General features: G+C 39.4%; 1 protein-coding gene across 2 annotated transcripts in view; it reads left to right on the top strand.

Annotated features, from left to right (window-relative positions):
* The first annotated feature begins 4,790 nt into the window (after positions 1-4,790).
* wnt5b (wingless-type MMTV integration site family, member 5b) overlaps positions 4,791-18,338 on the top strand; it is a 112,490-nt gene continuing 98,942 nt past the window's right edge. For both annotated transcript variants that reach the window (XM_036148962.1, XM_036148961.1), the window contains exon 1: positions 4,791-5,443. The gene's annotated coding sequence lies outside the window, so the exon portion shown is untranslated. The remainder of the gene's footprint in view (positions 5,444-18,338) is intronic.

Genomic DNA, 18,338 nt, shown 5'->3' with positions numbered 1-18,338 from the left:
TATTCATTTATAGCTAGTGTGAGCTGTAGATTTAGATTTGCTTTCTAAGAATTATAACATAAATAACCTAATTTGTGTGAACTTTGTTTAATTTGACAATTTTGTTGGTTGGGGGGCATTGAAAAAGGTCTTATTAAAAATCACTTTTACAGTTTAATTGTTTCAAGCTTTTCCATTTGTGCAACTTTCATCCGTCTCTTGATTTTTCCTGGAAGAAAGTCAGCATCTCTAAATGAAACTTAAAATGGTAAAGTGAAATTCTAAATGTTGGACATCAAAATCTAAAGAGTTTAGACTGAAACAGATCATTTCTCCACCCGAAGAGACATTTATTTTGACCGTGCATCCAGATTATTCTCCCAACTATTCACTGTTTGAAAAGTAAAGAGAGCGCCTCAAGGTGTCTTTCAACATAGCTGCTCAGAAGAATGTTTTTTTTTTTCCTCCAACAATTCAACAGCTTTAACCCAGTCAAAGTGTGCCTGCTGCTGCATGTTACAGTGAAACGGGATGAAGCTGCTGTACAGCGTGTGGGATGTGATGCACAGAGTCACTGCCAAACAGAAGTTGTGTTTGTTTTATCCTGCTGGGAGCACCAGATGGGAGGAGCTTCCCGCTGCTCTGAGTTATTGCACATTGGAAACTTTGCAGTAGCTGAAAATTGGTTTTTAATTATCCAGATCCAGTTAAGAAAAAAAAAAAAAAAAGAACTCTGGCAATCTTATTTTTTTATTTGCACATAAACACTCCTGTCTTAATTTATAGGGATCATACACACATAAGATCACAGCAGATCTTTGTGTTTCACTTTACAAAGCATTTAGAAAAACATTTAGAATTATGTCCTCATTTTGATCTTGTCTTCCCATATTTAATAGACGCCTTTGCCGGCTTGGAGGCGAGGTGGTTATCTTCATTACGTCACACATGACTGAAAAGAGGAAGAAAGTGATGGAGGGAAAGCAAAAACAAATAGTTTACAGTTAGATTGAATGTTTTTCATTCTAAAATGATGACTGACGGCTAATCAACGTTTTCTAAAGTAAATCAATTACTGTAGTCCTGGGTGGACGGGTCAATCAAAGAGAAAGGGAGGAGGAAGGTCTTTTAGGGGAAATAAAAACAACATGAGTGGAGTTAAGCTGGTAAAACAAGCTGCTGGCCACCGACAGGCCAAACATCCTCCGACACTGATGACAGTTCCCCCTCTGTCGCTCCAGTTCTGTCAGGGTTTTTTTTTTTTTAAACCACAAAGCGATGAGGTCAGAGCGATTCAAACTCACTGATGTGGGCAGAGAGACTCACCTTTAAACCCCCCAGCTGGCAGGTTTTCAGTCTGAGCTGTCGGAAATTTAGATTGAGTTCAAACCCAGCTCATCTGGCAGGTTTTACCCCAGCAGACGGGGACGGATTAGGAAAGCAACAGGCTTGTGAAGTCCTACGGAAACAAAAACAACCACGAACCATGCCAGGAATAATCTTCAGTTTGTTACCGAAGATTTTTTTTTTGTTTTTGTTTTGACGTGTTAGCATTTAAATCAGATTTGTTTCTTTTGGATTTAAACAGAATTTTACTATAGTAACCTTTTTATCTTTTTAAAAGCTTTTAAATACATTCATACTTTATTGCAATAGAATAAACTATATAATGTATATTTTTAACAAAAATACAGGTGCTACATTTATTAGCATGTCATATCTATTACTTTTTTTTTTTTTTTTTTGCCAACAACGCAGCATTTGGTCTGCCATAACTTTCCAGAAAGTTGGAGCAAATTAATAGACAATCTCTCTAGATCATGGGTGTCCAAACGTGGGTCAATATTGTCACGTCCAAAGTATTTGAGGGCCAAAAAACATAAATCAAAAAAAATAATTGAATTATCCTAAAATCGTATTGGGATTTTTCTTACTTCCACCACAAAAAAATGATGATGCATTATGTAAATTAAACGAATTAGTCTGATTTTCTGTAGGAAAGGGATGCATAAATCATTGTCTGTCTAAAACTTTGCATATTTGCCTTATTAAAAGATGGTCATCCAGCTTTTCACGTTGTTTTGCTAACTAGATGAAGCACTAAAGACAGGATTTATTCTTTGAAAACACTTGTTGTATGTTGTCAAATTAATTAAACGAGTTAAAATCAGATTTATGTGCACCAAAGCCTACTTTTGGGTATAGATGGGGTCATATTTGCTATGAAATTAAATACAATACAAAAGGTGTGGTAATTAAAAGATGAATACTTTATGTTGTACCCAAAAATTTCAATTGCAAGAAGATTTTAATTTGTCTGTAATAATTTTGCTCTAATTAAAAATAAAAATGAGCCATCTGCATCAACTACCCCTGCTTGTGGGCCAATTCATTTATGAATTCCAATTGGGGGCCGCAAATGGCCCCCAGGCCCCACTTTGGACACACTAGCTCTAGCTCCTTCGGAGTCCTGAGCTATCACTTGTGCTCTCTTCTCCTCAGGTAGCCCTGCATGTTTTCATCTGGATTTGGGTCTAAAGACTGAGACGGCAATGGAAGAACGTTATTTGCTCCAAGACCCAATAACGGCTCATTTTCAATTTACTGGCAAGGGGATTATGATTTTTTTGTTTACTGACTTTTTTTGTTTACTGACTAATTTAAAGGTTAGTTTTATGTCAAATGTGTCTGCTACAGTAAAATTTGCCTGTATTTTGAGGCCAGAAGAGCGTTTTCCTCATTTGGCACCTGATGCATATTTCTTTTGTGGTTTTATGTCCTTGTTATCGCCTGTTTGTAACCCATACTTACTTTGTGTAACTCGTTTGTGTTGATTTGATGCTTTTGTCAGTCATGTTATATTTTCAGCTGTTTTTTTTTTAATCTTTGCATTGATCATATTTGGTCCATATAAATCATATTTCTTGTCCTCTCCGCTTGGGTCCTCTTGGCCTCTTCACTCTTTCCTTGCAGCTCACTTGTGTGATGTCATCAGAGATTGAAATAAAACAACGGACTTTTCTGTAAAATGTTTCAATGACATATTGTAAAGGGTAAATTGATATCAACAGCCTGTGTCAATAAGGAGGAAATGTTGCCGTCCTGTCAGTGAGTCAGGAGTTCAGAGTTAGACAAGAGAACGCGTCATCTTAATGAATATCGGGTTTCGGGCAGCTGCTGGAAAACCACAGCAAGGAAGTTACTTCACTCGAAAGCTTACATGTCTAATGTTTCGGGAAACAAAATTAAGTTTACTTCCTGAAATCGTAAGAAATCTTTATGGCTTGAGGTAGTGAGTCAGACTTCAAAACTTTATATTTCAAGGAAATTTAAATTTCTAATTAGCCAGTAAGGGAGACAATTCTTATGAACAAGATGGTTCTTCTGAGAATAATAATAAATTATTGTGGAATAAAGAGCAAAATACCAAAATCTAGAGATGCACTGATTAGGTTTTTCCTGGCCGATGCCGTTATTTCCTGTTTTCTTTAAAAGAAGGAGAAAATCCAGATTTTCCAGTGTTTGGCCATTTTGTTCTGCCTAAAGTTACTCTTTTCTCCACGTGTTTGTCAACTTTCTTCTTAATGTTGGAGCGGTATGTGCCGGAGGTGGATAGAGTAGCCGAAGACTATATTCAATTAAAAGAATCATTATTTGACAATAATATTTCTCTAATAGAAACAGAGGTTGTTCTTGCATTAATGCCAACCTGGGCGAACCCGTCCTTCTCTGCCCCCGTTGTTCCTCAATAACGTGGTTCTACAAAACACAGTCATGTAATCTATCAAATACATCAGAAACTAACATGTAATGATCTGTTTGATGCTATATAAATTAAAGATATTGTAGTGCTTTTTATGTCTGAATCCATCTAAGGTAAATCAGCCTTCTATTTTCATACTGTCAGGCTGGACACTATGAATCACTTCAGCGCCATCAGCCACCTGGTTTATTGTAGTGCTCAATGGCATAAAACACTGAGGTGTGCCAGCACCATGGACAGGACATTCATGTAGCAATAGATAACATGTTTGGGATTCAACTGATAACTCAGTATCAATAATAATAAAAGAATGAATAGAAACAGTTTGATTTAAAAAGTCAGATTTTCCTTTTTCTTTGGAAAGTGATTTAATCAGACAAAATAATTGAATAATGTAGGATAAAGGGCGTGCTCCGATGGCGCGGGGGTAGTGAGCATGACCCATATAAGGAGACTTTAGTCCTCGACTTGGCTGACGCGGGTTCGATTCTAGCCTGAGGTCCCCTCTTTCAAACTCCGTTTACTATGAAAAACGAGTCAATAGTGCCGTGAAAACCCAGAAAAAAAGAATAATGTAAGGGGGAAAAAATCTGGTACTTTGATAGAATCAGTTAGTAAAAAAAAAAATGACGGGATAGACTATGTTAGCAGCTTATTAGCATACAAGAAATGTCTGCATATTTGATTAAACACTCCCGTTCCTTCATCAGTGAAGAGAGCTGTAGCCGATAATTATACTCAAAAGTAGCATTGCTTTAAAAATTTACCGAAGTTCAAGTATTGTGTTTTAAAACTACATTATGATCTACTCTACGTTTTTTTTCAAAAAGATATTCAAATAAATGTAAACTTCGCTACTAGCCACTTCCGGTTTGTACAGTAAGAAAAGCTTGATTAACTGTAATCCTGCTGCAGCATCTCACAGGTGAGGCCCATTAAGCTGATTATCAGCAGCTGACTGTGGGAAAGTTTCCCGGTGACTGCTGTTTCTTTATTAGGAGGGAAACGTGATAACCAAGAAGTTCTTGTCTCCTCCTCATTGACCACATCTTCTCCTCTCTCTCTGTAGCGGTGCACCGATGAGAGGCTGTGGAGGAAAAGCTCTTGTCCAGAGCTCTGTTGTTCCTTTCCACTCCCTCTGTGTCTGCAGCTCTAACTTCTTGCGCTGTTTTCCTGCGCGTAAAAACTTTGGGGAGCGCCGGTCTCCTCCTCCACCTCCGTGCGTAACTCTCTGGAAGCGCTTGTTCAAAAACCTGGGAAGAAAACTCTCTCTTTATTTCTGGCACCTGTTGCTGAGAGCACGGAGCACAGAACTGGACTTTATCCCTGCGGGACAACTTGGGTCTGACCCGGTCCACGGCTCCACGGAACACGCTCCAGCAGCTGCCGCGGCCGCTTGGACACCCCCACCGCCACTCTGCGCCGCCTCATAAAAACGGCCGCTTTTGTGACCAAGACGAACACTTTAGACATCGAGGAGTGAAATGAAAGAGGGAAGGAAGAGTTACTGAAAGTGACACTTGAAGGAATCTGTGCGCGTCTCGTTTAAAGCGCAAGCGCTGAAGAGCAGGATCGGGGGTGAAAACGGCGCAGTGTGGGAGATTTCCGACCGGACAGCGGGACTTCAACACCTCGGATGGTGGAGGGAGAAAGTTTTCCTGCAGATCTGAGCTGAAGTTCTACTCCAGAGAAGAAGAGAAGGTAGGAAGTGTCTCTTGTCGCTGACACTGTTTGAGGGAAAAACATTTGGAGCTTTGTCAATTTGTGACCTGCTTCACACTTTCCCAACTTTCCTCAAAGTTTTGTTTGTCCTGAAAACAGAGGCGAGTCCAAACTGGAGGCCAGGTATAGGTGGGGTGGGGGGTGACTGACAATTTTAGGGTAGCCCCTCTGTTAATCTGGGGTGATGGGCATTATAAAGGATAAAAAAAAGACACTGGGGTAACAAATTAACCTTATTGTTCTAAGGGTCCCAGCAGTCAGTGGTGCTTTTTGTTGTGGCTCACCGCCCAGGGCGTCATTTATTTAAGGGGGTAAGGGCTTCAATTCAAATAAAACAATATGGGTGAGGTGCATAAGAAGGGGCTTACTGTGGGTATCTTGTTGAGTATCTTACCAGTCCTTCTAAAGTTTAAATCCCTGTTAAACAGTTCATCCTTTAAAAAGAACTATTTATGATTTCAAGCGAGATCCAATTGAGTTGTTTCATGTTTGCAGTTCACCCCTGAATACATCATACTCCATTATGAGCCAGTTTCCTTTTATTATATTTAGTCTGGAAGTTGTATTCATATATATATATATATATATATATATATATATATATATATATATATATATATATATATATATATTGTGTGTGTGTGTATGAGAGAGTTATAATGTCATTCACCAATTAGTAACCTGGTTTATGCCTGTTTATATTTCATTCTTTGAGGACTCTCCCTCCCTGAAACAAAAGCTGCTCCCATTCACATTTTTTTTAATTGTTGTTGTCGTTTGTCAAGAAACTGTCTGAATTTGTGATTGCTGACTTTAAAAAAAAAAAAGAAAAAAAAAGTAATTTGAGCTGAAAAATCATCACTAGCATCTATTTAGAACAAACTGCCAGCAGCTTTCAGCTATAGCCTACTTGCTCGTATGATGGTCTGAATGAAACAGTAAAAAGTAATGCATTAAGCTGCAGCTTCCTCAGATTGTCTCAGTTGCAGCTGAGCTCAGTTAATTTTTCTTTGGGCCTATTTATCTGTGCTGGTTTTATGTTCTTGGACACATTTTAGCAGCAGTAACTTTCTGTAATTACAAGCTTAATTTTTTGTTATTAAACTGTAGTTTACTGGTGAAATCTTATTTGTAACCCAAACAGTACTTTTGCAGATTGTTGTAGTAATTGGTGCCTTTTCTTTGTAAATAAATGTATTTATGGTGGTGCAAATATTCCAGCCAGATTAGGAGGATTTATGTGACAGTTTTACCAGACGCAGATGGCATGAAGCAGAGGGAAAGATGTACAGGCTGAGTTTAAGAAAAAATGGCATTATACGTTTGTCGATTTGTAGCAAAAACATTTTGAAAAATAGGTTTCAGAATAAGAAAATTGTAAAAGCTGTTTGCTCGTTAAGAGGAAGGCACGCAGAGAGGAAATCCGCATAGGTTATTTTTAAGCATATAAAAGAACTTGTTTAAATGCTACAGTTTATTGAAAGTTGTCTTCTTTTGAAATAACAAAGTGTATGAAATGCGAAAATGCCGCTCCCCCTGCCCTGGCCCCGAAGGGCCCCATTTGGTGGCACCACTGCCTCAGAGTTTAACAAGTTAAACTCTGTAGGAGTTTTTCAATGTAAATGATGGGTTTGAACTTGAGCACTGACTGCATGAGTTATTCAGCATGCAGTCAAGGTGAAAAAGGTTTTGACTTTATTTCATCTGAACTTATAGAAGAAACGATGTCCAACCCTAATGTTTTCATTGTCACGCTCTCCTTCCATATGACTTTGGCTACCCTTGACAGTGGTGAAAGGCAGCCTATCTGTCTCTGTGTGTGTGTGTGTGTGTGTGTGTGTGTGTGTGTGTGTGTGTGTGTGTGTGTGTGTGTCTGCCAACCCCATCGACCTAAATGAAGGCAGCTCTCCCGCTCTGCGGTGCAGACCAGGACTATTTTGGTCGAAATCTTGCACAAATGTTTCTCTCAGTATAGAGAAATTGCTCTGCCTTCATCTGGGCCGTGCAGGGACTTGTTTGAAATCCAAGTTTGACTAACTGCAGCTCTGAGGGAACTCTGGACCAAGTTCACCGTTCTGACAGCTATCATAAAACACACAAGTGTCTGCAGTGACTCACTCTGTGTGAAAAGCTTTCATATAACAAATGATATAATGCTTTGATTTACCGCTATGCATGTGCAATTGTAATTTATAAACGTATAGTACTTTTGCGGCTGTAGATAAGTAGAACCTGGTTGGAAAGTAGAGTGGAGTATTGATTATTTCATGGTTTCTAAGATCTATTACTAAAATGTTCCTTTAGTAAAGATATAGTAAAGGTTTTCCTTTTGTGCAGTTTAATCTAAAGACTCCAAACTAATTGTTAGCAATATGGCAAAAGTATGATTTCATCTTTTTTTTTGTTTTTACAAAATAATCCCATTTTTGGATGTAGGGTCATAGTCAGAAGGGGGGGGGGGGTATTTTAACCATTTGGGATATTTTACAAACTTGTTAAGTGGGAGAGAATAGTTTAGCATAATGACTACAAAGATTTAAAACACAACAAGTGTGAAGTGAGCCAAGAAAGCCTCTAGTTTGATCAAATTATGAAACATCAAATGAAGGTACACAATTATAAAATATTTGAATTATCATATGTAAAAAGATCAAAGCTGAATACACCCTTGTACAAATTAGAATTTAATAAAATAGTAACGTTCACAGAATGAATTTTGACGACCAAAAGGCGCTGAGAAGTGAGGGGTCAGAAATTTTACAAAGAAGCTAATTATGAGAGAAAATGGTCTCTGTTTGTCTCAGTCTGCCATGAACAACACAAAACCAGGGTCTGCAAAATGACTAGAAATTTTAAACTAGTTTTATCATAAGATTAAAAAGCTGCTCATGTGATCAAACAATAGAAAATGCCTGAATGTAGGCTTAGATACCTTTTTTTTTTTTTTACACTTTAATGAACAGAAAACAGAATATATGGTTTTGGTGGCACTTCTGCATCCTCGTTAACTCCCAGATTAGGGATCAACAACTAAGACCTATGGAGGAGGCCTCAGATCTTAAATTTGGAAACCCGATTAGAGCCGTTGAACAGTAAGGTCTAACTTTTCTTTTTTTTCTTCTTCTTTGTTATTGGGTAAGGTGGCTTTTTGAAACGGGAATCCGTACACTTGTTGCGTTTATGCTGGATTAATGTAACACGTTCTATTTTGGGGTTAGTCATGGGTCCTTTAGGTTCCTGCAGGTTGTGCAAAGCACCTCGACTTTAATCCGGAAAGAGAAGCCCTGAGCACATTGCCCACATTTTAACTTCACCGACAACTTGTACATTTCAGGATCTTTTTTTTTTTACGTTTTTATTTGCTTTTAAATCTGTTAACACCCCTCACCTCTCTGGTCTGCTACAGCCACATGTACCCGACCGCTCCTCAGGTCTGCCAACCAGCCGCTCCTTAATGTGCCTAAAACTGAGCGTTAACTTGGAGGCGGCTCTGCTTCACAGCAGATGCTCTAGAATTAGGAAATGATCTGGACAGGCCTCTTCTCTTTCTGAGTTTAAGAATCTTCTTATTTGCTAAAGCCTTTTGCACATCCTGAGAGGTTTACTCAGTTTTAACTGTTTTTTAATTTTTTTTTAAACTTATTTAACCTTTTTATACATGCGTTCCCATTGAGATCCAACTCCTCATTTTCAAGAAAGACCTGTTTTAAGCTTAGCTATTGCATCTTGTGTAATTTCTTCTTTCTTGTGTCATTTGCATATGTACAGCACTTTGTGGGTCTTGGTTTGTTTAGTGCTTAATACATTCTTTGTTATTCTAGCCCCTTTATTTACAAATGACCAACAGAAGCAGTCCAAAATTATGACAACCTTTGAATGAACTACTTTCAAAATGCATAAAAAACCCACCAGGATCTGTTTTGGATTGTAATAGTTTTTTCTTTTTGTCTATTTTGGAGTCTTGCTCCATTGTTGCAGTGCCATAAAGAGGTCTTTTATTTCACAATCTAACCATGTGGTAGCACAGGGGATCCCAAACGTTTCAGCCTACGACCACCAACATAACAGCACCACCCTCCTGGTGGCTGGCTTTTCTTTTTTTTCCCTTTTTTTTGGTGTAAAATTACGACAATAAAGTCGTATTTTTATTAGAAATAAAGTGCAGCCTGCTTTGAAACGAGGAATGTTGAACATCTTGTAAAGTTATACTTTGGTATCGGTCTCAGAAATAAAGAAATAGGAAATCTTTTTAGCATGTGAGTTACAAATCATCTCGTGACTCCCCCGGCGGGGGGTCCTGACCCCCACTTTGGCAGCCCCTGTGGCGGCATACAGTGAAGGTCCTAGCAGGAGTAATCCCGCTTGAACGCAGGCAAACAACCTCAAACACACGATTGGTAAAACCCATTCTGTAGAGATCCATAACTTGTTAAGTCACTCCTTATAGCCATTCACAACTTCAGAACATGACACCTCTTTGTTTTTATTTCATAATTTTTTTTCCTTCTGCCTCCCCCAAATTCATGCCACCCTAAGTAGAGCCATACCGCATTAATCAAAGTTGGCTGTTAATTTGGGTGTAGACAGGAATTGCCTTTTTGTATTTAGTATATTTCACCAAACGCTTATCGCTTAAAGTAACATGAACCCTTTAAACATAATAAGCTGGTTTCTTTATACCACTTGTTTAGTCAGGTGCTGTAGCAGAAACAAACGGTTTATTCTAAACGGTAAAATAGTCATGTATGTGTCTGCAGATGAGAAACAAATAAATTTTATTGGCTGGAATTCATTCAGAAATCTTGTTTTTAATATGCCGTGAATCACAGAGACAGATTCATGTGAGATTCGGCAGAAAAGGCGAGTTTTTCCATCTGCTGAAGCTTGTAAAACCGGACCGTCCGATTTGTTTTCAGCATGCGGCGGCTGCAGAGGAGCCGGGAGGAAGCCGGGGTCGTCTCTGGCGGTGACGTCTCCGGTTCGCCTCGTGGTTTTCATGGTTTCAGGGTCTGATATCTTCATAAATCCCCGGGCCAGCTGACAACAGGGCTGATAAACCCACCGAAGAGGAGAGGAAGTGCAAGTCTGTGGGTGTGTTGTGTGCTGGGGCCCACGGTAACATTAGATGTGTAGATAGGAGTGGCGAAAAGTGTTGCTGTCAACAAGTTGGCCATTAGAGAGGGATAATCTCTCCTCAGACTGCACCCAAGCCAATTTCTGCTCCTTCTCCTCCCTTCTGTTCATGCTATATATTCATTTATGCCATTTGGGATTTAGTCATCCTTTTACATAGTTAAAGATAAATGCATTTGTCTCATGGCCGCTCAGCAGGAAGGCCATAAAACCTGCCCCTCAGTCTGAGTTTCAACCTTGACAGCCTTTCCTCAAGTGAAGCTACCTGAGCATCTCATCCCCACAGGACTCGGTAATTAAGGAATGCCAGCGAGTCCGTCTCCTCTCCAGACATTCGAGAAGATGGCTTTTCTGGGGCACATATGGATCCTCAGGGTTCTTTAGGCTTGCATTGGAGGAGACATTTTTACGTTTTTAACATAAAGCCCACGCAGAAAACATGGCGATGTGTGTGTGTGTGTTCGGTCTGAGCTTTAATGACCAGGTTGGACTCCCAGATGGTGGTCTGTGTGAAGAGGATGGCCTCTTCAGATGAAGAGTGGGTATTTAAAACACTTTAATCTGATTGGCTGAGCTGCATCCTGGGAATTTCTCCCAGTGCAGGATGTGAGTGCTTATCCACTGTGGATAATGACTACTTGGCAGAGAGATCCTGCACTCTTTATGGTGACTGCAGTGCTATGATTTAATTAATGTCTTGTTTGTTTATTATTTCTCAGACCTGGTATTGTTGTATTTGCGGCGAATACTGGTGGAAAATGCAGTGCAGATGAGGTAAAGGCCTTTAAAATTGATCTGAACTGCTGCATGATGATAGATACAGGTACAGTCCATAAATCTTTAGTGAAACCACAATAAAACAGGAACATCCAACCCACATCTTTCTCATATCCTGCAGGGACTCAACATCTTCAGTTTTACTCTTCCACATCTCTTTCTGCTTCTTGTTTGTCCCATTATGAGCTTTCATGGCTTTTCTGTGTCATTTTAAATTTCTTGACTCAATTTACTTACTTTATTGAGATAATCTTGGGAAATTTGTGGCTGTAAAATTGTAACTTTTTAAGGTTTCTCAAATGATTTTATGTGATAGACTAATAAAGCACTGCATAGACCTGAAAAATAAAATGTGCAAATGTAGGGGGGGATTAATGCAAGGCAATCCTGAAAGAAACACTGCATTACTCTGATGTACCTTTTTTTATTAAAATTCATATTAACCAGCTGACTGCAGAAGTAATCTAAGTAATGGAGTTTTGTTGGAGAACAAAACATTTGTGAACAAGAAGCATTTTGAAAACTAAGGAACACGGCAGACGGGTCAGAGAGAAGGTTGTGGGGAAATTGTTGGGTTATTAAAAATAAACTATGGCCACCCATGCCATTTAATACTTTACATGAGCTAAGCATTAATCGGAGAAGAAACAAAGAGGGCCATGGTAACTCTGGAGGGGCTGCGTAGATGCACAGCTCAGGTAGGAGAATTTGGCAAATTTTAGTCACAGATTATACTTTTTCAAATGTTTAAATGTAAAAAATTGTTAAGCCATGCACCTCCTTCCTTTCCTTCTACAATTGTGTACTAGTCTGTATTGGTCTATCACTAAAAAATTAGCTTTATCAGAATTAATTCAGTTTTAGTAAGTTTAAATAAAACGGGAAATCTAAACAAAGTTCTCACTTACCAAAACGTTGTGTGTTTTTTATATATAGGGCTGGGCAATATAGTGAGACTTTAAAAATTAGATTTTTTTTTTTTTTAGAGATATAAAGTGAGACTATATCATTTATATCAAGGTGGTCTATGTTGAATTCAAATTCTACTTTTTATGTGTTCCAGCAGGTTATTTTTCAGGTGTTTTTTTCATGTTTATCTGAAACTGTTCATTACAAAATGTCACTGAGAATCATTTTTGATAAAGCTTTGATACAACGATCGCTTTTTATGATTATTTTAGGAAAAGACAGACGTTTCGAGAAAAATTTTGTATCTCGGCATTCAGCCTAAAATATCCTGACACACACACACACACACACACACACACACACACACACACACATTGAAGTTAAAACTCAGATTAAATCATAATTGTCCACCTGGGAATGTCTAATTAAACAGTGTAAAAGTCTAAACTTTAGGTCTTGGTCAAAACTTCCCTAAATGTGCAGTAAAGTGTGAACAGTTTAGCAAGGCACTGGCAGCATTGCTCTAAAAGGGTGGCCTGCTTTATTTCCCACATTTTTTGTCAGGTTTGGAACTACCACATGCTTAATGATAAAACCCATACACCATTTATTTAGATTGTTCTAACATGTTTGTTGCTTCTCATCTATTAAACCAATCTCAATTTAACAATCTACTTGCTGCATTTGACCAGAGATGGACCAACTCTGACTAAATAAAAAGCAGTAAGGAAAAACAAAGCTGCAATATTAATATAAACATCGGGTGTTTTTGCAGGTCGTAATTGTGCTCTCCTTCTAAGAAGCATTAAAAATATCTCCGCTGCTCTACGTTGCAACATAAAATAAGCTTCAGGCCGAAGCTTCCAGCTGCTCTGAAGCTGCTCTGAGGCTCCGTGTGTGCTGACAGTACACTGTGGTCATGTGGCCGTCATTATGGTCAAACTCTGTGTATTTCTGCATGTATCTGCGTCCTCAGATTCTGACTGCTTGACCACCAAGCATGTGCTTGTCGGTCCGCGTGCGCACGTGTTGGACCGGTGGCGGCAGTGGTTAGCTGCTATATCCTCTACCAGCTTCCTGGGGCTAATAGTAAAAGTGGTTTATTGGACACTTTATAGCCCCTGAAACCATTTTATAAATCCGGCGGCTGGTGTGAGGGGGGACAGTCACAGACCAACGAGCCACAAGGCAGGCCAGTGTGAAAACTGCTGCGGCCCCGACTGCAAGAAGGAGGGAGGAAAAATGTTCCCTCTCACTGCTGATGTTTTCATGGAACTGCATCTCCATGGCTGGGGAAGTTTTGGGAATTTAAACAGCGTGACAGGCAGCACAAACTGGTCCACTTACAGTAAATCTGCCTTCTAAACATCTCACAACAGAGAGAACCTTTCTCTGCTGCCGAAGCCTCCTACATTCGCTGGTTTTCCTGTCCCCTGCCCCGATCCAGAGCAGATAAAACTATCAACAGCACACCTGCAGCGGGGTTAAACGCCACACGTCAGGACGCCACGAACTGTTTAGCCCATACGGAAATCATTTTTAGAGCACGCTCACTGCAATAAGCTTCCAGGATTGACTTTTAATTGTTGGACTTTATTTGCTTCTATGACGATGCTTCATTTTATTTTTCCCAGTTTATTCAGCTATAACATAAACGTATTACAACCATGCACTGTTAGTCTTGCAGGACTTTTTAAGCAATATTTCAGTCTGGGATAATCAGGCAAATAAATTGAAATGATAAAAGTTTTACAATGTTACCAATTTAATAAAAAAGCAAATATTAGCTTCGTTATGCAATATTTTTCAAGCCTGTTTTAAAGGATTGTAAATACAGAAATGTCCACCTACTGGAAAGTGTCCTGTACAGTATTTACAGTCAGCATGAATTGCTGCATTAATGTGCCATGAAGTGAAGGAGATGAGCCTGTGGTGTTGCTGAGGTCTCAAGGAGGCCCAGGCTGCTTGCATTGTTGGCTCTGGTTTCTCTCATCTTCCTCTTAATAATATTCCATAGATTCTCTCTGGGATTTGGGTGAGAAAGGTCTGCTGACCAACCAAGCACACAGATGACCATAGTCAGTAAAAACAGGTGTTGGTACGTGTGTAGACATTTGCCAAGTCTTCTTGGGGGGAATGAATAAATCAGCATCTCCATAATGCTTGTCTGCATAGAGAAGCGTGAAGTTCTCCAAAATCTCCTGGTGGATGACTGGGTTGACTTTGGACTTGATATAACTCAGTGGACCAACACCAGCAAACAACATGAAACACAGAATCACTGACTGGAAACTCAGGGTTTTCCATAACTCTGTCTATCATGCACTGTTTTCTACCACAGTTCATCCTTCCACTCAACTTTCCATCACTATGCTTGAATGCAGCATTCAGAATATCCAGCTTCTTTAGTAGCAACCTTTTGTGGCTTTTGTTTTGAAGGGTGTTTGAGACTGTTTCCAAGTCAGTAGTCTTCCTCAATATTTATTAGCCTGATTAATATGTTCTGTTTCTGAGAAATTACATTTTAACTCTTAATTTGTTTTTGTTTGCCTTTTGGAATTAAAGTCCAGAAATACATTAGCTTTTCAAAGCTCTATCAAGATGTACATGTACAGTAGATGTATTTAGGTGAGTTGGGTCCGGAAGGATAAAAGTTGAAAACTTTGCAAAATTGGAAGCAATGTTACTTTGAACCTTTTTTAATGCAACAGAGTCTGAGGATTCTGCCCAAATGTGTTTTCAAGCGATAAATTAAAATGTTTTGGACAAGCCAAGAAGGTACCTAGACTGTGCATAACGCTCCCCGTATTAGTCAGTTAGTATTTGCATGTTTTTGTACATTTCTTCAATCCCAGTACACTGCAATATATTTGTTCTTTGGTGAAAATTTCTCCTATCTGTACAGTTTTCTTATTTATTCTTTTGTTTTTATACTACCCCTTTGTGAATCTGCTTGCTTCTCTTTGCTCGTCACTTTGCTGCTGGTGCGCCTGCGACATTAAAGGATGATATTATTTATTATTTATTATTATTATTATTATTATTATTATTATTATTATTATTATTATTATTATTATTATGTTTCTGCCAATCTCCTTTTCTTTCTTTTGGACTTGAACCCACAATCAGAGGTGTGTGGCCTATCGATTGATTTAGTCTGGCTGCTCACCTTTCAGCAGACATGGACATAGTCGGCACCACAGTTACAGCATTAACTGTGCTGCTGGCACATTTGCTGATCAGGATGAGCCATCAATGATGCCGGTTTCCTGCCAGCAGCTGGACTCGTGCGCCGCTTTTAGGCTGACATGTTTACAGACTGAACAGATTCACCGATAGCTGCTCTTCAGCCTCCTGTTAGCAGTTAAATCTGTCTGTGTGTTTTCTGGACAAAAGAAACAGAGAGGCAAAAAAAAAAGGTAGAAGTTTGGGGAAAGACAGACATGGTGTCAGTCAGATGAGAGGAAACGCTGCCTCCTACTGGTCACCGTTTGCTACTACAATAGCTCAAAGGAGCCTTCCATCACTTTTAGCTGTTTTACACCTGCTTTTTGTCTGCCGTGTAACCAGAACTGTAGGCTAGAAATGTTACTTAATTTGCTCATTATCTCTATGATGCACTTTTCATCTGTATTGTGACACAATAGTATTTCTGTATAGATGCAAAAAGCAGAATTGTGAATTTTAAGAAAGCTCCCTTTCCATTGTTTGCTATCATTTCTGTTTTCTTTCTGCATCAGTCATGGTTTTCTACAGCCTTGAGAAAGCATACTCTGAACTTTTCCACATTTAGTTGCACATTACAAGCACACACTTCAATGTATTTTATTGGGATTTATAGACCAGACTTGTAAAGTAAATTGAGTATGGTAAATGTATTTATTTTTTGTTTCTTTGCAAAATGGCTCAAGCTCAGTCAGATCGTGTTAAAAATTAAAAGAAGAATATGCTTTGACTCTTCAACCCTTCCTCTGCAGATTTTCTTCCAGTATTGCCCTGTAATAAGCTCTATTCCATCTTTTGCTTTCTATCCCTGCTTAAAAAAGCTCCCCCCGCAGCATGATGCTGCCACTCCCTTGTTTTAGGGATGTAGTTTTAGGGTAATATTTGCAGTTTTAATGCTGCAAAAAGTTCAGTTTTTGCCTCTCATCTCAGACGATCACCTTACGCCGTGTACATTTTTCTGTATCCTGTCCGTTTGCTGCTCTGGGTTTTATTCAGTGGAATCAGACAAAAGGGTGCTCAAAACAAATGCATGCAACACTTTTCAGATTTAAATGTTCATATAATTTTCCTTGCACTTGACAATCATGCAGTACGTTGTTGATCCGTCACAAAAAAATAACTGTAAAATTCATTTAAATCTCTGTTTCTTACGTGACAAGAGGTTGTTCTACTCTTGCAAGACTCTGTACATCACTCCCATCCTCTCTCGCCGTGCTGTGTGGTTTGTGTGTCGGAGTAGTTTTAATATAATGAGATTCTCAGCACCCAGGTGCTCTTTCTAGATAATTACAGAGTGTTCTTTCTGTAGCCAGTCTTGGAACCAAAGCAATACCCAATCTGTCAACACACACATACTGTGCTGAGTGGGAAGGGGAGAGAGAGGATCAAATTAAAATTTATTCCCTCTATCTTGTTTCTGAGCCCCTCCCTGGCTCTCATCCTTTGAATTTTCAATCCGTCATGCTGTTCTCCGTCCTGCTCGCTCTCACCTTCTTTTTTTTTTTTCTCTCTTCTCTTTTTTTCAGCGATCCTTCTTCCCCTTTTTGATTTCCTCCCCAGTCTGCCTGTCTTCCATGAGTCCCACGCTCCTGGCTGCTTTTTTTTTTTTTTTTTTTTTGTGCCCAGAAAAATGAACGCAACATCAGTCGTCTGGCAGAAACAAATCAGAGGCAGCAGACAACACTTGTATGCACACAAAACAGGCACACACATGCACATATTTTCTCTTACAGAGCACATCCATCAGTGATTGGCTGAATTGATTTATTAGGAAGCATGGCTGAGGGTGTCTGCAAAGTGGACGAAGAGGAGCAGGGCTCTGCATTAGTTTAAGAGGGAGAAAACTGACTCTTTGCCAGATTAGCTTTTTAGATAACAAGAAGACTGCTTTACCCCGGTTTGCCCAGTTTTCTCATGGCTTTATGAGTCTAGCTGTAGCAACTGTTGACAGTGGGGATGGACTGCAGGTAATTAAGGAGATGGTGCTCTAATGTTTATTGTGCAATCCTTAAAAAAAGGGAAAAACATCGCCGTTGAATTACGCTGTTGGCTAAATACACAATGTGGTCTGTGTTTGAATGCATTTATAAAATCTGGAATAAGATCATCCGTTGGGTGCAGCGGGACTACAGTCACCTTGTGCTCATACTCCTGCATATTTTAACACGTGCAGCTTATATGGTACACCAGCATGTGCCATATGCTGGCCCGTTCCTCTGTCTTTCATGGCATATTTGATGAGGTCTGTCCTGCTGGACATGGTGCAAGGACGTTCAATCAATATTAAATAACATGGCGATTGCAGCAGAACATTAAAAAATAGGCAGTCATTTTGAAAAGCATTGCTCTGTGTAATCATCAGGACGCATAATTAATAAAATGTGTTATATATTCCACAAATAAATATATTCTTTGTCTTTATCTCCCATATTTTTTTGTTAACCCCAGACAGAGTTGACCTCAATTCCTTGAGGATCGGTGAGGTTAAAGTTTCAAGACGAGGTCTTGCAGTAATGCTAAGTGCAGGCAGATGGCGCTACACCTCTGGAGCTCTCCAGCATTGGAGTGGACATTTGAGAGGAGAGCTACTGTAGATAAGGAAGGACGGGAGTGAAAAGGAAAGGTGGAGTGAGGCAGGCGGGGGGAAACTGAAGGAAGTATAAGTGGGGGCATTTTAAACAAGCGTAAAACCTCTTCTATTTTCACCTCTGCTTTGGCTACTTTCTGCAGCCGATATCAACAACACAGAGCTTCTGACTCTGTTTCCCCCAAACAACTCTCCCTCTCCTTCACATCTCATGGTTGGATCCAGGCCATTTGCTCCCTCTCC

Source organism: Fundulus heteroclitus, chromosome 17, assembly GCF_011125445.2.
Source record: "Fundulus heteroclitus isolate FHET01 chromosome 17, MU-UCD_Fhet_4.1, whole genome shotgun sequence".
NCBI lineage: Eukaryota > Metazoa > Chordata > Actinopteri > Cyprinodontiformes > Fundulidae > Fundulus > Fundulus heteroclitus.
This window is presented reverse-complemented; position numbering and strand designations above follow the sequence as displayed.